General features: G+C 42.0%; 1 long non-coding RNA gene and 2 other non-coding genes across 4 annotated transcripts; all 3 read right to left on the bottom strand.

Moving 5' to 3' along the window:
* Positions 1-1,456: 1,456 nt before the first annotated feature.
* On the bottom strand, positions 1,457-8,949 carry LOC116964123. Of its 2 annotated transcripts, XR_006166530.1 has the most exons (7): positions 8,910-8,947; positions 7,202-7,254; positions 6,361-6,430; positions 5,851-5,931; positions 4,589-4,618; positions 3,656-3,698; positions 1,457-3,031 (listed from the first exon to the last, which is right to left on the bottom strand). It is a non-coding gene; the product is annotated as an uncharacterized LOC116964123 (long non-coding RNA). The 2 variants fall into 2 exon arrangements; XR_006166529.1 differs by lacking the exon at positions 6,361-6,430 and having other exon boundaries at positions 8,910-8,949.
* On the bottom strand, positions 3,211-3,281 carry LOC116964134. The gene has a single exon (XR_004408580.1). It is a non-coding gene; the product is annotated as a small nucleolar RNA SNORD50 (small nucleolar RNA).
* On the bottom strand, positions 5,629-5,694 carry LOC116964135. Its single transcript, XR_004408581.1, has one exon. It is a non-coding gene; the product is annotated as a small nucleolar RNA SNORD50 (small nucleolar RNA).
* Positions 8,950-17,900: the final 8,951 nt, after the last annotated feature.

The raw sequence follows: 17,900 nt of genomic DNA, 5'->3' as shown, positions 1-17,900 counted from the left end.
AAGCATTCCTGCAGAGCTACTTTTGTATGTTCCTTGTGGTTGCAAGGTACTCTCGCTGTTAAGCCCACCAATCATTTCACTCAAAAAAAGGCTCTGCTTTTTTTGCCCAGTTACTAAGACTGATACATGGCAACATTCCAGAATAAAGTTTGTCTAACCACTGATTTCTTGGACCATAGCCCAACAGCCATGTGACACTTCTAAGTTTGACAGTAAAGATGGTTAATGCAAGATTTCACCAGGCTATTTAAAGCACAAAAAAAGCAAAGGCTTTCATGCTGTTTAGTGCACAATCTTAAGACAAAGCTTTAAATCTAGCAAGCTAGTTTAATGAAGTACTTCTGCAGAGAGAAGTCTCATGCCATGTATTCTAAATGTGTCACACAATAACTCCACATCTCCTTATCTCAATCACTTGTATAAAACAGACTCAGAAAAAAAATCATACCAGAATTAAATGCGCAAGTGGTTAGGAAATACACTGTCCTCCCTCCCACCAAGCAAAAAAGCCATTACAACGATTATTCTTTCCATCTTAAAATCAGTTATAAATCTTCCTACGCAATCTTCACTACTCCCATATTCCAAAATCACTGGTGTAGTGTCATGGTTAAAGCATTTGCTGATTTTTGTAAACAGACTTCCTGTATTACTGATACACATTTTTCATTGGTTACCCATCTTCTGCAGCCCTAAAGCATTAAGAGCATTCATGAAGATTTGCAGCAAAATAGCCAATATGCCTTATCACTGGCCACATCTACCTCTTTCTATGCCAGGGGAGGTACATCTTTTTCATGATTAAACACTGCTCCTGGAGAAGGCCTCCACCACCCGACAAGCACAGTAACATTATTCTCTGGCACCTTTTATCCAATACAGTCAATCCTACATCAGAATCCATCCCCGAGGAATGTTTTAGAACATAGAGAAGATTGATGAAGTACTTTGAGCACCCAAAGTGCCACCCACAATCCTCAAAAGCTTCCACATTTCCCATTAGCTTCAGCCCAAAGGATAAAAAGATGGTACCTTTATACTCCAAAACACAGGCCACAAACACACTCTTCTGACCCTTTAAGAGACTTTTGAATATCCAAGTACTTACCAAATATTGCTGCTGTATTACCCATTTCTGTGGTCTCTGCTATCTTTTCCTGCAGAAGACTGACCTAGCCACTACTGGCCACTTTTTGACTTACCATCCCAGTAGCTTCATTAGATGCCAGCAGCACCCGGACTCGCAGTGGGCAAAAGATGGAGACTGCTCCCTTCCCACTTCTGAAGTGCACAATCGCTGTAAGTCGGTGCTGTCCAGGAGCCACTCCAGCACAACCTGGGATATCACATCCAGTACACGCTGTACCAGCCAGTGCCACCTTGCCTTTGACACTCTCACAAAGTACAAGCTGTCCAGGAACACCGCAGTGCAACTACAGACCTGATGTGCAACAGCTACGTTTTTCACATCCTTGGCTTTATTCAAGAAAGAGCACGTACAAAACATGGCAATACCTACCCTTCTCAGTAACATGTTACCACAGAGAAATTCCGTTGAAAGCAAAGAAGGGAAAGCTGTGCTGTAGTAAATTTCTGCAGATTCTGATACATTCAATACTGATTTAGAGAGTCACTTGCTGAAAAGGAACACCCTTTAGCCAAAGCACCTGGTAGTGTTTATTAACCATAATCAAAACACTCAGTGACCCAATACAATCCTAAAGTTCACCAAGATCCGTAGTGTACTTAAATTTGAGATTCCTCATACTTTAGGTACTGCTACTGGTAGTGTTTTGCATTTCATGATGATACTGCTTAGACTGAAAATTGGGCTTTTCATTGAATACAAGCACATTCCACGAGCTGTAGGAATTCCTCCAATTCTAAAGGAAGAGAGCTGCTGGCATCCAATGCTGTAATTTTTGGCTGCAGACTATAGGGTAATTTTTCTGTATTCTGGTGCATTTAAGTGCTTCAGTAACTACAGCCTATCAGATTCATTTTAGGTGTCCTATCTTTCTCATGTTTCTTCCTTCCTAAAGCATTCCTGACAGGTGTGAGTCTTGCTGTAAGGCAGGCTGCATCTTATGCATGCAATGGTTTGTCTTTAAAATCCACGTTACTTATTGACCGATTTATGATCCCCCATGCCTCTGTGGCATAGTGCCAATTTGCTGAACACAGCAAGTAGGCTGTTACTGATACAGCCCTGTTGGCTTCCAAGGGACTGCTGAAAGCACAAGTTCCAATGCATATCCTCCCTTCTCCCACTAGTGACCTCTTTTCCCCACACAGCAAGTCCCATTACATTGCCACTGTAGTGCTCATGGGGCAGCCCCACTGTTGCAGTACTGGTCTTTCCACGCTGAAGTGGCAGTCCATAAACCCCCCAATTCCCCCCTCCCTCACCACACAGACAGCAATGCAAGCTTTAGACCTTGCCTTTTCTGTAACCATGACTTTCCTCATGACACCTGCACCTCTTTCTTACAAGAGTTTCACATTTATGCTTTCGCACCACCATCACCTCATCTGCTTCCTCCTATCTCCTGGAGGACACCACCCTCAAAAAGCAGACTCATTGGTTTGAATTTGTATGTCCATTTTGCTTTCTCCCCATCTCTACAGGGCCTAACTGGGAGTCCCATTGTTTTCAGTTATTCCCGATCTTCAGAATCATTCAAGTCTGGATACCCTTATGATATTTTTAAAGGGAAAATACTCTCTGGGGTTTTTCAATGTATCGAAGCTCAACATTCATTTCCCTAATATTGCTGCTATCCTTCCTACAGAGGGCAGCTCAGTGTTTTGGTTAAAGCGCTGTTTTAAATATGCAGAGACAGTGATTTTGATTCACAAGCAGTTTCTGAAAACAGTATCTGCTAAACAAAATCGCAGCAGCTGTTTCAGCAGGTTTTTAAAAGCATGGCATTTCACTCCAAGCCACAAAAACGCTTCAGGTGTTACACTTCCTTCCAGTTAGAGATCATCTACATTTGTCAGGCAGCACTGACAGTGTTCCAACTCAGCACTGGAAAAAGAAAACAAGGTCTAAGTAAAAAGGTTCATTTGAGGGAGATATTTCAATTAGCAAGTAAGCACACAACACTTTGTATACATTAAGGTGTTATCATTTCAGTAAAAACAACTTAAAACCCCCTAGATGGTGTACTACTTTTTAAGAAAGTGTAAAATACATCTTTTGGTCTCGTCTCAGATTCCGGATCCGTATTATGATTTTCAACAGGGAATTCAGGTTCGGGATAGGATCATCACAGATGAGACAAAAGCCAATACAGGAAACAAATTCTACGGGAAGTGTACTGGTTTTCTGTAGGGCTTCTGACTGCAATACAAAACCTGAAAATTCCCTAGTCCTTTGACATATTTCAGTAACATACACTTATTTAAAACTTTGCATGTAGGTTTGAAAGCTAACCAAGGTTAGGCACAGCTATCAGCACACACCATGCCTTGGGAAACAAGTGTTCTTAAATTCCAACTATGTACAGAATTAATTACTATACCAACTTACCATATCAATTGATCAACTACGTAATCAACAACTGTCATAATACAAAAAAATTCCCCAAACCGTAGGCAGTTACTTTTGACTTAAAACAAGAAAATGTTTAAAAGCTTTTCAGTTACATACCTGAATAAGCTAAAAGCATTTGTTCCTATATTTGACCATCTTCCTGTCAGAAAAAAAAAGAAGTTTTAGTTCATAAAAATTTTCTTCAATCACTCAAAATACAACTTGCCATCTATTTAGTCTCTCACACAGACCAAACTGCATGATTAAACATGTGCTGGATTAGTATCAGTACTCTGCAAGTTCTGTGAAAAAAGTGTAGGCATGCCACAGTAGTATATTTTACATCTCTTGCCCAGCTATTGCCCAACTTGGCTATCAACTATGATAGGCAACTAAGCGATAATTCCCTCTGTCCTACCAGAATCAAAAAGTTAATTTCTGAAAATTAGCTAATACCTGGTTCTCAGTTTCTACCAAAACAAACAAAAAAAAAAAAACACTACAGAAGCTAAAATCCACCAGCAAGCAAGCATTAAACAAAAAACTGCATCCAGACCACATTCTTCTACACAACTCTCCTGCAAGCAACAGGAAAACAGACTACCTCTGAACTGGAACTGAAAGTTCAAAAGAAGGCCAAGATAGACCATTAAATGTTTCACCCTGTTTTTTGTAATGCAGATACACAAGCCCCACTCCACTTCAAATATGCCATTTGTAATACAATGGTTTACAAGTCACCTCCTGCTTAAAAATGGGGTTGACAGTAATGCAGTTTTTAAAGCAGTCACTTAAAAATTATCATTAGTTATTTGAATCAGTTTTGCTGAGTTTCAGGGTATGAACAGACTATGAAACCTACCATCTTCAAACACTTCACCTGTTCTGGTGCAAGAGTAGTCTAAAGTCAAACAGATTCACATGTTTTTTCCATCAAGCAATCAATCAAGCTTGGGATAGGTTCTTCACTGATCAGACACACCAATGGTTTTAAGCATTACTCCCACATCAAGCTTTTCAATTATTCATTACATTTATTGGAATTCATACCTTCAAATCAGAAGCAGTGTTCAAGCATCCCTGCAAAGACATAAAATGCACCAATTAGTTGCACCAACAAGGCTTGCTACTTCCCACTAGCTCAGCCATGCAAGTCACTCACTCCACTTCCTACTTGTAATATTGCCTGTCTAAACAATGCAGCGTTTTATAGGTAGCACTGCTGCACAGGAAGTTTCACTCACACATCTGAACTTCACATACTGGGACAAAGCCTGTTCTTCAAAAGAAACTGCTGGTAGTTAGCAAGGTATTCAAAGGTACCTTTCTTTAATAAGGAGTGGAATAAAACTGCAGATGCTGTAGTAAGACAGGGAAATTAAAATTTGTCCTCACACCTTAGATTTTAACTTCTTAATTAAAAACAACCTGTGGATACTCAATCAGTGCAATTAAAGTAAATTTTATTGAAAAAGATTAAATTCAGATACTTAAGTAAAAATTAAGTTACTGGAGAAACCACTACCACTACTCTTGATGCACAGTAAGCATTCACAAGAATGCTTTTTGCTGTCCCAAGTATGCTATGCCCTTCTGAATTCTTTAGCTCTGGAGCTGAAACAGCTTTAATATAATTAATCACAACTAATCCACCAAATTCCAACTTTAATAAATAACATTACTTTTCCTAAATGCTTACATCTACATGAGCCCTAAGTTCACAGTCCTAAGAGGGTCAAAGCACAGACATAATCACTAGTTTTCAAACACCAGCAACACTTCATTACCAGGGCACTTTTAATGTCTGGCTAATACTTATTATTTATTATTTATCCACTATAAAACAGGATACCTCAAATTATAGGCATCTAACACTTCCCTCTCTCTCTGCTCATTAAAGATGCAAGCTTTTGCAAAAGCACATATCCATGTCAACATGGACCTGAGGTGATTTTAAATAATGCACCAACATCCTTATAACCTGGAGCATGGTGGCATCTAGCTGGTACATAGGGACAGCAATAAAATTAACACCAACCGGCATCGTGACTGAATGATTCAGTGGCTTTTGAAAGAATTTAAGCGGCAGCTTCTCAGTAGCCAGATCCGTATGAAGTTTCTCATCAGCATATCAGGTTTGGCAGTTTCATCATTATTCACCACTTAAATATCAGTGACTGGGAAGTGTAACGCAATTCATACACTCATATATTCCACAAAACAAGCTTCATGTCTTTCATATGCAGATGTAATGAAAAGGGAATACATTACAATTAACAAAAAATTGCAGCTGCTTAATCAATAAATATTACCTCTATCTGTTGGGCTACAGTTGCCAGCAAATCTTTCATCAGGGTATCTGACATTCCCATTATTAGAAACTCTGTGCCATTCTAGAAATTCAAGTAAAAGAATCAATTACAGAATATTCATGCACAATACAGCATAACCCATTAGGAACAACCAAGTTTTACTCTTGTAGATCCCCTTTCCTCCCAACCACTGGTTGTAACCACCTGAATCAAATTAAACCGAATACAGATCCTGAAGTGATTCTTTAGCATTTCCAAAAGATGCGAGTATCAACTATACTCTTTAGTATGAGCACTTCAGATAGGTGTATTCTACCAGTTCCTCTGACAGTGGCACAAATGACTATTCACCAACTAACCAGCCTACGTAGTTCTAGACCATGTCAAACATGCCTGAAACACAATGATACCTTAGTTTTAAAGCTAATGACACACCTACTAATTTCATTTTACATATATTTTGCCAAGTCATTTAAATTAATTAATCCCCACTGATCATTCAAAACATACATAGCTTTCAGGAAAATCCACTTGTGTGTATCAAGTATTCTTCTGCTTCTAATGGTGCTTCCATGAAGGGCTAAAATTGAAATGAAAATTATATTTTAAAGTTCAAATTGTCTCTTGCTGTGGACTAGCATCTTCTGTCACATTACTAGATCAGAAACAATCACCAAGCACTAAAAATTTATTTTCATACAACAATTCAATATTGCTCTGGAACAGTCTTCAATACCTGGCAAGTTGAAATTTTCTATGTATGAGGAAAAAAAAATTACCCTGAATTGAGTTTGGACCCTTCTGCAACCATTACAGTATCTCAAGAATCAAGACATTCAAGCTTCTATTTCAAAAATGTGAGTGGTCATGCCTTTATTCACAAGGCACTACTACTGTCTGTTCATAGTTTGCAATTACATTCAAATATGGTCATGTATGTAGATTCAAATCATCTCCAACACATGCCCAAGGCCAGACAGCTAACTCGCACTGATTTTGGAGATGTTGACAAGTGATTTCTCATGTGGGTCTTCATACTTGTTTAAATGCCACAGCAAAAGAAATTAAACTAAGAACTGACCCTAAGGCTAACCTCAACTCAGTGAAGAGTACAAAAGTCATCAAATAATCACTAATCAGTTTGATGGCATCTATGCAAATTCAACATACTCTGTTTTGTCCTACTCACCAGCCATACAAAGATGACAACCCTTTGGCACTTAACACATTCCATACTCTTGACAAAAATATTGAAACCAAGTAAGAAATTAAAGCATTTACTATCTTGGTTGCCAATAGAAATGAAGTGTTACATCTAAAGCAATAAAATTAAAAATTTCAGAGCCATTACCTTAATGCTTCTGTACAACATATGGGACACCACTGAAAGCTTCTCCATCATACCTAAAAACAAGCAATAAACAAACTTAACACTTTAAGTTAGCAGATTCTTATTAACAGACAATCATCAATAGTCTCTCAAGTCTCAGAAGCAATAATATAGTAAGTATATAAACCTTAAAATTGCAGGAGGCCTCATAGAAAGCAGCAAGAAATGCAGTCCATTTTAAGTAACAAAGAAGTTACGAGTTTCAAGCACTTGAAATCCCATATTAAAAGCATCATAGAAATAACTGCATGTTACCGCTATTAAACTTCAGTCCAAAGGATTTTTGGCAAAAATTCACCATCTCAAGGTTTCAGTCTTCTAAGTATAAGCACCAATTTCAATTGGTTTAGAGAATTCAGTTTTAACCACATAACAATTATTTAAGTCTACTAACTCAACCACAGAAACACACAAAGTATTTTTGTCATAGACAATACTTAACAATGCATGTTCCAATGTTTCTCACTCTGCACCATATAGATCAAATAAAAGTAGCAGTCCATTATAGGTAACGTTTTGTTTCAGATCACAAAAACCATTTAAGCTATAGAAAATTATGAGTGAAGGTTGCTTATTATACCCAATAACCAAGGGTTACAAATGGCTTGTAATGATTCAGAAATTTTACTGTTCAGTTGTCTAGTGCGTGACTCAGTCTATCATTAGACAAGCTAATTCAACACGGAATGAATGCACCCTACCGCTTCCTACACAAACGCGACCATCTCCTAATCTTTGCAGATAAGAGCCTAGAACAACCCTAGCTGTATTTTTTTTTATTGTACTGCCCGTTTTCCCAGAAACATTACAACTCAACATTAGTATCATGAGAAAAAAAGGCATCTTAAGGCTGCAGGACGTTGGGGGGGGTGTGTGTGGTATTACAATTTTTTTTAAAAAATCTTTCTCTGCTGTCTCATTGCCCAGCAAAAAAAAAAAAAGGAAACATCAACAGTTAAAACGTAAAAGTAGCCTCATTATTCACGTTTTAAAAAGCATGCAAAGACTGCGGTGTTTTTTCTTGGTACGATATGTGGATTTTACAGTAATTATATTTAAAAGTCTCCTGTTGGAGGGCAGTTATGGCAGTTGCATGATGACGATGGCTGAGCCCTCCGAAACACCGGCAACACAAACGCGTGCACCAACCCCTCCGCCTAACGCACAAGGCGACTCCACCTTATTCACGAAGCCTTAACCTCTCACTGAAACATCTCATTCCCACCGTGACGCTTAGGCCGACTTCATTCATCAGCCATGAGCCAGCGCCTGAAGTACCAATTTAGACGATAACCGACGGAAGGAGACGGCTGCACCCTCCTGGGCTGCTCCCACCCCCAGCAACGAGGAACCGGCGCCACCGGCGAGCAGCAGCTCTCCCTCAGGCCCCCCACAGGTACCCGCCAGGAGCCTCCCCCGGCACCACCCAGCGATCAAAATGGCGTCGGCCAAACAGCGCGCGCCTGGGCGCCGCCCGCCCCAGGGCAAAATGGCACCGCACCGCACCGCCCACGACCCATCCCGCAGCGCCCCGCGCCGCCGCTCCCGTCGGGGCCTGTAGTCCGCCCCTCCGTCCCCTCGCCGCCGTGGCGGGCCGGTTTCCGCCCGGCCTCGCCCGCCAGCGCCACACCAGCCCCCGCTCGGGGAATCAGCCCCCGCCGAGCCTCACCCGCCAACAGCGCCGCTCCGCAGGGAGAAAGAGAGAGCGAGGGGGGCGCTCGCTCCTTTTATAGAGACGCTGCGGGGTGGGAACGAGGCTGGCCCCGCCCCTCCCTGCCGCGAGCCGAGGGGCGGGGAAGCCCGCCGAGAGGGGTTGATGCCCGCCCCGCCCCGCAGCCGTTGGCGGGCTCGCGGCCGCTGACGTGTTCCCCGCCGCAGTGCGGCGGCGGCGGCGGCCCCGCTGAGGGCGGCGGTGCACGGGCGGGAGGGCATGGCTCCCCGCCGGCGGTTGGAGCCGCCCCGGGGCGGGAGGCGATGGCGGCTGTCTGCCCGTACCCGCGCTCCTCACGCCGCGGGCCTCCCGCAGCCCGGGGCAGGGGTGGGGTGGCTGCGGTGGAATCGGCCGCCCTTCGAGCGGGCAGGAGCGCAGGGCGGAGCGGGACAGGCGAGAGGGGGTTGCCCTCGCTGGCTGGGGGCGGTGTGCCCTGAGGGGCGAGAGGGAGTGAGCACCCGCGTCTGGCTTTTGATCCCGGTGATGTTCAGACATTTTGCATTACAGGGTTTTTGCATAAAACGCAGAGCTGGCAAGCGAAGGCAGGAAACTCACACAGCTCCACCTCCCAAACTTAGAAAAAGTGTTTTTCGTTGAGTACTTGTTTCTTATATCCATCTCCTGTCACTGTTCCCTAGGCCTCCAACTGGTTAATGATCTATTGGTATGCCTGAATGCTTCAACTTCCCCTATCTCTAATGAGATGTTTCTGAAACCTTAGCCACATGCACACCCTTTCCCTATTCGGAAATAGCACCCAATGCTTTATCCCTGTGTAACATTACAAGTCATCAGGGCTGCAAAATCTCCTACCCACAACTAACAAAAAAAAAAAAAAAAAAAAAAAAAAAAAAAAAAAAAAGAAAGCTTTATGCAGTTTTTCTACTCTAGAAAGTCTGGGGTTCCACAGTGAACCTAAGAGTGGGCTATCCCAACCCCAGCACAGCTTTAGCCGCTGGAAGTTGTACAGTTGTGCCTCAGCCAGAAAGTGGCTTAGTCTCCAGCTGAATTGGCCTCCTGTACTGCTGTGGAAGTGCTAGCCAAAGAGGCAGGAGCAGGTATCTGGGCTACCGTGGGGATGGCAGGAACGCTACAGCCTAGATGACATTTAAACTGATGTGAAACCACATCCTAAAAATCTCATAATGTTTATGGAGGTTCTTACTAATTGTTTATAAATAGTCTAACTTTTTTGTCTGCCTGTGTATTGAGAGGTTTAGTATATCAATCGACTTAGTTGAGGAAATAGGGAAAAACGAGGAAGGGTGAAAAGCTCAGAAAATTGTTTGGTATTTTGACAAATTGTTAATACTACAAAAACCAATGGTTCACAAGATGGACTCTCAATATAAGGGTCTAACTGTTGGGAGCGGGTAAGGGAAGTCTAGAAAAGTGAGTTCTAAAGTGCTAAAATACCTGGCAATTGTATTCATAAAATTATTGAGATTAATACTACCAGGAAAACTAAATAGTTGGCAAATTTTAAACACGTTTTCTTCTGCAGCCCATGACAGGAGATGACACTCGTTTTCTCTCTGCTTTGCTTCTTCCACATCCCATTTTACCTGTTTGAAATCTTCCTCTTGACTGCAAGTTGCAGCTGGCCCACCGCCTTTTCTGGTGTAGAGGCAGAAGGTGTAAAGGCTCCATCGTGCCTTATTCTCCGAGTGCCTCCTACCTGTGCTTACTTGAGCTGCTGTTTCAGTAGGAGAGAGTGGGAAGCTATAAGCACCCAGGAATAGTTGCTAGGGCTTCAGGCAGGCTCAGCAGCTGAACTTGGGCCCCGCACAGGCAAGCAGTTTACACTGTTGTTATCTATCCATGTGACATATTCAAAAGGCCCCAAAACTGATGTTTGCCACATGGCACTGAAAATGTTAACCCACCCTTCCTTAGTGACATCAGGGTTAAAGATAAGCAAAGTAATCACAGCCATTAATCATGACTCAATTAGCCCTAAAGAAAAAAGGCAGCTCCTTACCATTCCTTTCCTAAGTGCTAAATAATTATGTCTTTTCTACAGCAGGCTGTGGAGGGCTTTTGCGTATGTTATAGAACTTCTTTTCAGAGGGAAAAATAGACTCATAATTTAAGCCCAAAGAACATTACATAAAGCATAAATGAGTACTATTTTAGTTTGCAACTGATAATAAGAAGGCTATAAATAATGAGGTGACTAAGGGCATGTTGTGAGCTTTTCAAGAGAAGCACGGATATGCACTTGCTGCAGGTAGTCTTGAACCTTGCAATGTTCCTGCACACCAGCTTTTGTAATTTGGCAGAGGAAAGTCCTCATCGCTCTGTTAGATTGTAGGGTACAGGTTTACTACCAGTGCCTGAATGCATGCTGTATGCAAAGTTTTTATCCCCAAAGAAGTGTGCCTCATATTTCTCAGCATCACCTAAGTCTGCTAGCACAGGACAGGCTTGTGGGTCAAGTGAAGTACATCTTTATCGTAGGTAGGCAACAATTACAAGGCTGAAAAAAGTTAACCAAAACAGAATAAAAATGTACACTGCAATTGCAGATTCTATTTAAAAACAACGTTCCTTCTTAGGTGCCTTTCTTTCCCCTCCTTCAGGCTTCCACATCTTTAACCCATGTCCCAGGAGTCTGGATGAGGGTGCGAGCTGTGGAGCAATACCTGATCCTCAAACTCCACTCCCCGGAGATATCCTAAAGCTAGTCTGAACCACAAGCCTGGTTGCCATAAAGTGTTAGTTTATAGATGAATCGCTTCTGAATTTAGCTCACCACACAGCTGCACATTCATGCACAGTGTAAGCACTGGCGGAAGGGAGTGCTGGTTATGAGATAATGGGAGCATACCAGATTGCTCTTCTGAGGCCCGCACAAATGTATGCTGGCCTGAAAGGCTGGTGGTGTGGCTACCTCCAGGGCATTTCAGCTCCAGACAACTCTCTCAGTTCTCTTTTCTTGTTTTAAAAGATTTCTTTCTCTTCTTGGTCTTTCTTTTTATTTCTGTCTCCCCCCACTTCCCTTCTGTTCCTATTTTAAGTCTGGCTTCTTGGATTTTCTCCAGTAGCTTTGCAGCTTTGATGACTCACATCTCTTGGTTTGGGGTTGTTACCAGTGCATCCTTTGGGATGCTGAGTTCCCCTCCCCTCTCACCTTCCCAGCAGGAAGTCTATTGTATGCAGCTTTAATTTCTTCCTTCTCAGAACAGATAGTACTCATTGTGAAATCCTGAGCTGACTTTGCCATATTTCACGTTTTGCATCATAAAATGCATGAGTTGGGAAACAGTTTCATTTAGCTTATGATTTTGGCCCTGTTATGTTTTACAGAGACCAGAATTATTTATTTGCACTTCCTGTCAACTCGCTCTCTTTGAATATTTAGCCACTTTAGTGTCACAGAAAGACAAGCACTTTTTTCTTATGATAACATAAAAACATTAAAACTGTTGTACAGGATCAGACCAGAGGTCCACCCCCCCAGTATCCTGCCTCTACCTGTAGCCAAAAGTAAATGCCTAAGGAGGGGAATAGAGATAGAACAAGCATGTAGGGATCCTTCCATGAATATTTGCCAGCCTCTGGGAATATAAAAATTACAGACCTCTTAGAGGGTGTTTTTTTGGATTTAGGGTTTGGTTTTGTTTTGTTTGGTTTGGTTTTGTGTGTGTGTGTGTGTGTGTATGTATGTGTGAATGTAACAATCTTCCATTCATTTGCTACCCATAAATTTGTCTGGTCTTCCCCAGAGCCTTTATAAAATTATCCACAATAGCAATGGCAAGGAGTATCACAGCTTAATTAGCATTACAGGAAAATACACCTCCGTTATTTTGCTTTGTACCTGCTGTCTGTTAGCTCACTGCAGTTTTAGAAGTTGTCTGCAGTCATCCCCTCATTAAGCCTTCACCCTTCAATCTCTTCTTCAGGCTGAAGAAACCTCATTTACTTAATCATTCCTCATATGGGAATCAGTGCCTACCTTTGACCTTACTCTCATTGCTTTTCTCCAAACTCTTGGGGTTTTTTTGAGACAGGAGTCGCAGAGTACACACTGTCTTCAGGAAGCAGGTACAACATGGACTTATGCAGAGGTGTGATGATGTTCTCAATTTTCTTCTTTCTTCCCTAGCACTTCCTAAACTTTCGTTTCCTTTTTTTTTGACTATCGCTGTGCATGGAGCTGACGTTTCCACAGAACTGTCTGTTGTAACTGCAGGATCTCATATCTGAGCAATAAAGGTCAGAGCCCATCATTTTACATTTGCTGTTGTGTTTGCTTTTCTCAATGAGCAGTGCTTTATATTGATCTATGTTGAATTTCATGTGTTGCTGTTATACTCACTCAGTTTTTTTTGGGGTCCTGCAGTTACTTATGCATGAGCAATAAATGATTACTAATTTTTTTTACCCCTCTGCATGCCACCTTTTTCAGATAATTCAGTAAGTTCAACAGGTCATGCCAATTTCTGTGTGTTGTGGTTTGAGCCTGGTTGGCAGCCAACCACCACGCAGCCACTCTCTCTCCCTTCTCTTCCAGCAATAAGAAGGGACAGAGAGCCAGGCTTGGGGTTCGAGATAGGACTGGGATGGGGAAAAAATCACCCTTTATGGTCACGAGCAAAAGGCAGATTCATTAGGGGAAGAAAAAAAGAACATACATTTATTACAGACACTAACAACACATAACAGAGTAGGACAGTGAGAAGCATTGCCACATCTTGAGAACACCTTCCCCCCACCCCTCCCTTCTTCCCGGGCTCAGCTCTGCTCCCGATATCTCTACCTCCTCCCCCAGTGGCGCAGGGGCAGGGAATGGGGGGTGCAGTCAGTGCTGCCGCTTCTTCCATCTTTGGGGGGGGGAGCTTCTGGGACTTGTTCCCCCTGCTCCATCGTGGTCCCTCTCTCACAGGAGACAGTCCTCCACAAACCTTTTCTGACATGAGTGTCTGCCATGGACCTCCTTACACTGCTCCGTCGTGGGTCACCAACTTCCTCTGACTGGATTCTCTCCCACGGCTGCAGCCCTTCCTGAGCTGCTCCGGCGTGGGACACCCCCACATGCTGCAATCCTCCCAGAACTGAACTACAACAGCGGGGCTGCCTTTTGCCGCAAGACCCCGGCCTTCTTCGAGCACAGCACCTTGATCAAGCAGGCAAAAACCACAGGCCATAAATCAGTGTCTGCTCCACCGTAGATCTTCATGGGTGGCAGGGGGGGGCTGCCCTGCCGTCTCACCACAGGATACAGGGGGGTCTCTGCTCCGACACACCTCCTCCCCTCATTTCTTCCTGTGTTCCTGCACCGACTTTGGTGTTCACGCAGCTGCCACAATTCCTCCTCCCAAGTCCCACTGCTCCTCACCACGTCCCTTCTTATCGCAGAGGCGCAGCTGATGGGCCCAGTTTTGGTGCAGAGGTGGAGCTGACTTGGGGCTGGGGGAGCTTTGAGAAGCTTCTCACAGGGGCCACCCCTATAGCCCCCTCCCCTGCCACCAAAAAACCCCACCACTCACTCAAACCCAGGACACTGTGGTAGTTTTCTTTCACTGTGAAAACGGACTGTTTACTTTTACCCTCTGTTTCCTATCTTTTACCTCTTATCCCATGTCTGCTTAGTTTGCCTAAAATAACTTGCTAAGAAGCTTTAGGGAATCCGTGCACTAGATCACGTTACCACATGCTTGCTGATGAGAAGCACGATGCAAGTGTGCCAAGTGTTCTGACTGTTGCCTTACAGATCATATTTATCTAGATGCACACTAATTCTACTATTTATATTAAGTTTTTACTTATTTGCCTGGTACAGATGTCAGGCTTAGTGGGCTATAGTTTCCTGGATTTCCCTAGAACCTTTTCAAAACATTTAAATCCCATTTGGTACTTGCCCTTCTTTAGCAACAGAGCAATTTCAAGTGAGAGCTCACACACCACAATTAGCAGTTCACGTTTCACTGGGTTCCTCTAGAGCATCATCTGATCCTGTTGAAACTGCAGCATCTTCAAGAAGTTTGAAGCAACTTCTCCAATGAATGCCTCAGAAGTGGTGTGGGGAATTTCCCCAGATCTTCCACACTGAACACAGGAGCAAAAAATGAATGCAATTGCATGGCCTAATTTTCTCTGAACATACTTCCTGCACCTCATGAATTTGAAAAGTGATGTTATTAGTTTTGATAGATTAAACACCGTTATACTGGCATGTACTGTTGTGGGCTTCCTTTTGCCCTTTTTCAAGACTTGCTTGAATGGTGATTTTGTGCCTTCAAGACAGTGTTCTCAGCTTGTCTTCATAGCACTTGCAAGGATTTAATGCACATCAGTGTTCCTTTTAGTTTTGTTTTTAACAAGGATCTTAATTTTTAGGTATCTCTCTGAAGTTGAGTACAGCTGTGGTGGGTTTTCTGCTGCAAAGATGAAGTATCTAAACATACAATGGTTGCTTATACTGACACAATTGGTTTATTGTCATAATCTAATCAGTTTATATATGGCTAAAATTAACAGTAAAGCATAACTAAGCTTTATATAAGAAAAAACCCCAAACCCTCTGAAATTAGTTACTTAAAAGAAGCAATAAAGTTGGTATATTAAGACAGACAAACTCATTAATATTAATAATTTAAAGTTAAATTAGCTATTTTTTCTTCTCTTTACCAAGGTAAGTCTTTGTGCTGTCTCCGGGAGTACATAATTTCAGTGTTTTATTATTTAACAGAAGCATGTATTATCTTGAACTTCAGCAGCACTTTAGTATGCCCAAAAATACTTGAGGGAAATTTCACTCTGAGTCTTTATTAGTGCTTTGGAACATTATCTTTCTCTCAGTCTTCAAATCTCTTCTACATTATTCTGCATAAACAACATATTACTGAAAGATAATATGCTTCATTTAATCGCTGTATAGTTGCTGATTATCATACCGGCTTCTGGTCACCCTTAAGAGATGAGATGAACAGGCTCAGGTGAGATGAAAGCATTGATGTGGAAGTACTATGGAAAGATGGGAGAAGAGCAACCTGCTATTTAGTACTCTTCTTATAGTTGTAGGACCCAGCTGCTAATTAATATCACTTGCAGTCACTCCATTAACAAGGCATAGGGAAAAAAAAGGCTTTTCTGTCATATTTATACAGCCTTGACAAATTGAGTGTCAAACTCACTTTTAAATAAGAAATATATCTTCACATTCCTTAACAAGAGTCTGCCTCTGGTTCTTAGAGAAGGGAAGGCTGCTGCACTATTTGATTTTTTTAACCAAAACTGTTTTTAATATTGCCATGTTTCAGAGGCTTACTTACAATTAAAATACTCTATAATCACATGCTACACAGAATCAGGGAAAACAACACATACTCAATTTGCTCTTTCTGAGTATCATGTGAACTATTACAACAAAATAGAAGTTGTAAAACTGCATTCCAGTATCTGGAATGGAATATGATAAGTACAGATCTCTGGGTAAGAAAGAGGCACTCCCTTTAAAGTGGAGATTTCTTGGACACTTCTTTACCTGCTTGGAATGTTTAATTTGATAAAGTCAGAAAATAAAATATGCATACATACGATTTTTCTCATAGTATTCATATTAAAATACATATAGATACTTATTTTAAAATAGTAGAGATGTAGGAAAATGTAACTGCATTATTTACAGTGCTAATATATTAATTTTAATAGATTTAATTATGCATCAAGGCTTCACTTTGGATGGTACATAAGTTTTTCCTTCTATGCAACTTGCACAGACACAGGTATTGCTCAAATCTTTTATTGCAGAATTTTGTTTCAATCTTGTCTTGTTCTTAAAAATAGCGAGCTTCCTGGGACAGGATAGTGTGTTAGCAGGTTTTGTGGGTGTATCTCGCTCTTAGTGTCTAAGTTCTCATACAGGGAGAGATCAAACAGCACTCTCTACAGATGTGCTTTAACTTCACAGTTAAGTAGAACTTATGAGCTGCTGCTGAAAGGGATGACCTTGTTCTTCCCTCCTCCCCTGTCACCAGTACAGGATAATCATCATGCTGCTACAAGCAATTACATGGTGCAATAGAAAACATTTTTTTTTTTTTTCAGCTTTAGTTTTCTAGCAAATCAACCACCTGAACTGATTCACACTGTGACGACCTAACCACTAGATTTAACAGAAAGGAAGTGGTGGAAGCACACACCCTGGGCTGGGGAGGAGTTGAGCAGGGTGATGTCCCCTGACAGCAGCTAATACTTAGGCAGCTATAAATATGATGTGAAACCTCATACTGAATCCCTCCAAAATGCAGTGTAGCACCTGTCTAACTATGCCTGAATGCCCAAATTCTACCATCAAAATAAACAATATTTGAGTTTTAAGAAGTCTGTTCTACTGTTTGCTGCCATCCACTCTTGTACTATAAGGAAGAAATCATATCTATCTAAATACAGTTAAATTATATCAAGAGTTGATATTCAGAGCAGTACAGCTTATGACTGACGCTACTAAAGAGCAAGACAATTGTGATGCTCTGCCCTAGGATATGTAAGATTAGTCTGTCTAGTTTTTGAAGGTGAGGGCCTGTATTTGTAAAGAACAGGAGGAGGGTAGCACAGTTAATCCTATGACCATTATAATATTTCTTAAAAAATACGTATCATCCATTTAAGTTGTGTAAATAATTTGGAAACTTGAAGAGAAGGTAATGTATTGCTGACTTCCTAGGAGGGAACTCACAGCACTGCAAATTCTTACCATGTACACAAGCACACGTTCCCTGTCCTGATATTCCTGACTGGAGCTGGTAGCTGAGCTCCTGATGCTGGTGGGGCCGCGTCCTACTGTTCGGATGAAAGCACTCAGACAAGGTGCCTCCTGCTGAAGACCCTCCTACATTCCAACCTGCTCTGCCTGGTTGTGCTCTCTTGGATATTCCCCAAAACTCAAAGGAGCTCATCCAGGCTCTCCAGGCAACAGAGGGAAAGATCTGGGCACTTCAG

This window comes from Tyto alba, unplaced genomic scaffold (assembly GCF_018691265.1).
Source record: "Tyto alba isolate M040663 unplaced genomic scaffold, T.alba_DEE_v4.0 Super-Scaffold_40, whole genome shotgun sequence".
Taxonomy (NCBI): Eukaryota; Metazoa; Chordata; class Aves; order Strigiformes; family Tytonidae; genus Tyto; species Tyto alba.
This window is presented reverse-complemented; position numbering and strand designations above follow the sequence as displayed.